Genomic DNA, 3,420 nt, shown 5'->3' on the forward strand with positions numbered 1-3,420 from the left:
CATCACCTCTTCACCACTCACATCCATCCACTCTTCCCCATAAACCCCACCTACATTCAAAATTCAAAATCTCTTTCCCACGCAAACCCACCCTAAATGGCCGAAACTACTCCCTCTTCCTTCACTATATAAACACCTCTATCCCTCTTCATTTTCACACACCACAACCCTCTCTTTTTCACCTTGGCCGAAACCAAACACTTCTCCCTTTCCTCCATATTTTCTTCTTCTTCTTCTTCTTCTTCTTCTTCTTCTTCTTCTTCTTCTTCTTCTTCTTCTTCTTCTTCTTCTTCTTCTTCTTCTTCTTCTTCTTTCTTCTCTTGCTCGAGGGCAAACAATATTCTAAGTTTGGTGTGGTAAAAGCATAGCTTTTTGTTTTTCCATAACCATTGATGGCACCTAAGGCCGGAGAAACCTCTAGAAAAGGGAAAGGGAAGAGAAAATCTTCCACCTCCGAGTCATGGAAGATGAAGAGATTCATCTCCAAAGCCCATCAAGACCACTTCTATGATGTTATGGCTAAGAAGAAGGTGATCCCTGAGGTCCCTTTCAAACTCAAGAAAAATGAGTATCCGGAGATCCGACATGAGATCCAAAGAAGAGCTTAGGAAGTTCTGACCAACCCAATTCAACAAGTCAGAATCCTAATGGTTCAAGAGTTCTATGCCAATGCATGGATAACTAGGAACCATGATTAAATTATGAACCCGAACCCAAAGAATTATCTTACAATGGTTCGGGAGAAATACTTAGATTTTAGTCCGAAAAATGTGAGGTTGGCATTCAATTTGCCCATGATACAAGGAGATGCACGCCCCTACACTAGAAGGGTCAACTTTGATCAAATGTTGGACCAAGTCCTCATGGACATTTGTGTGGAAGGAGCTCAATGAAAAAGAGACTCCAAAGGCAAGCCGGTTCAATTAAGAAGACTAGACCTCAAGCCTGTGTCTAGAGGATGGTTGGAGTTCATCCAACACTCCATCATCCTCACTAGCAACCGATCCAAAGTTACTGTGGATCTGGCCATCATGATCCATAGCATCATGAATGGAGAGGAAGTAGAAGTTCATGAAGTCATCTCTCTTGAATTCTACAAAATAGCCGAAAAGTCCTCCACCATGGCAAGGCTAGCTTTTTCTCATCTTATTTGCCATCTATGTTACTTAGCTGGAGTTATCATAGAAGGAGACATCCCCATTGAGGAGGATAAGTCCATCACTAAGAAGAGGATGGAGCAAACAAGAAAGCCCACTCATGGATCCCAAGAGACGCATGAGGACTCATTAAGAGCACTCCATCATTCTCCATGAAATTAGAGAAGATCAAAGAGCAATGAGGGAGGAGCAACAAAGGCAAGAAAGAGACATAGGAGAGCTCAAGGACATCATTGGTTCCTCAAGAAGAAAGCGCCACCATCACTAAGGTGGACTCATTCCTTGTTCTTATTTCTCTATTTTTTTTGGTTTTTATGCTATATGTTTGTTTATGTTTTGTGTCTCTACTTCATGATCATTAGTATGTAGTAACTATGTCTTAAGGCTATGAATAATTCCATGAATCCTTCACCTTTCTTAAATGAAAAATGTTCCTAATTCAAAAGAACAAGAAGTACATGAGTTTCGAATTTATCCTTGAAATTAGTTTAATTATATTGATGTGGTGACAGTACCTTTTGTTTTCTGAATGAATGCTTGAACAATGCATATTTTTGATCTTGTTGTTTATGAATGTTAAAATTGTTGGCTCTTGAAAGAATGATGAACAAAGAGAAATGTTATTGATAATCTAAAAAATCATGAAATTGATTCTTGAAGCAAGAAAAAGCAGTGAAAAAGCAAAAGCTTGCGAAAAAAAAGTGGCAAAAAAATAATATAAAAGAAAAAGAAAAAGCAAACAGAAAAAGCTAATAGCCCTTCAAACCAAAAGGCAAGGGTAAAAAGGATCCAAGGCTTTGAGCATCAATGGATAGGAGGGCCCAAGGAAATAAAATCCAGGCCTAAGTGGCTAAATCAAGCTGTCCCTAACCATGTGCTTGTGGCATGCAGATCCAAGTGAAAAGCTTGAGACTGAGTGGTTAAAGTCGTGATCCAAAGCAAAAAGAGTGTGCTTAAGAACTCTGGACACCTCTAATTGGGGACTTTAGCAAAGCTGAGTCACAATCTGAAAAGGTTCACCCAGTTATGTGTCTGTGGCATTTATGTATCCGGTGGTAATAATGGAAGACAAAATGCTTAGGGCCACGGCCAAGACTCATAAAAGTAGCTGTGTTCAAGAAACAACATACTTAACTAGGAGAATCAATAACACTATCTAAAATTCTAAGTTCCTATAGATGCCAATCATTCTAAACTTCAAAGGATAAAGTGAGATGCCAAAACTGTTCAGAAGCAAAAAGCTACAAGTCCCGCTCATCTAGTTAGAACTAATATTCATTGATGAATGTGACGATCCGTGATACTCATCATCATTCTCACCTATGAACGCGTGACTGACAACCACTTCCGTTCTACCTTAGACTGGGCGCATATCTCTTGGATTCCTCAATCAGAATTTTCGTGGTATAAGCTAGAATTGATGGCAGCATTCATGAGAATCCGGAAATTCTAAACCTTGTCTGTGGTATTCCGAGTAGGATTCAGGGATTGAATGACTGTGACGAGCTCCAAACTCGCGATTGTTCGGTGTGATGACAAACGCAAAAGAATCAATGAATTCTATTCCGACATGATCAAGAACCGACAGATGATTAGCCGTGCTGTGACAGAGCATTTGGACCATTTTCACTGAGAGGATGGGTGATGAGCGGATAATTTATACGCTTTTTGGCATTGTTTTCAGTATGTTTTTAGTATGTTTTAATTAGTTTTTATTATATTTTCGTTAGTTTTTAGTTAAAATTCACTTTTCTGGACTTTACTATGAGTTTGTGTATTTTTCTGTGATTTCAGGTATTTTCTGGCTGAAATTGAGGGTCCTGAGCAAAAATCTGATTCAGAGGCTGAAAAGGACTGCAGATGCTGTTGGATTCTGACCTCCCTGCACTCGAAGTGGATTTTCTGGAGCTACAGAAGCCCAATTGGCGCGCTCTCAACGGCTTTAAAAAGTAGACATCCTGGGCTTTCCAGCAATGTATAATAGTCCATACTTTTCCCGAGATTTGATGGCCCAAATCGGCGTTGCAAATCAGCTTCAGAATTCCCAGCGTTTAACGCTGGAACTGGCATAAAAATTGGAGTTAAACGCTCAAACTGGCATAAAAGCTGGCGTTTAACTCCAGAAAAAGTCTCTACACATGAAAGCTTCAATGCTCAGCCCAAGCACACACTAAGTGGACCCAGAAGTGGATTTTTACATTATTTATTCATTTCTGTATACCCTAGGTTACTAGTTCACTATTAATAGGATTTTTTTTGACAT

Source organism: Arachis duranensis, chromosome 3 (assembly GCF_000817695.3).
Source record: "Arachis duranensis cultivar V14167 chromosome 3, aradu.V14167.gnm2.J7QH, whole genome shotgun sequence".
Taxonomy (NCBI): Eukaryota; Viridiplantae; Streptophyta; class Magnoliopsida; order Fabales; family Fabaceae; genus Arachis; species Arachis duranensis.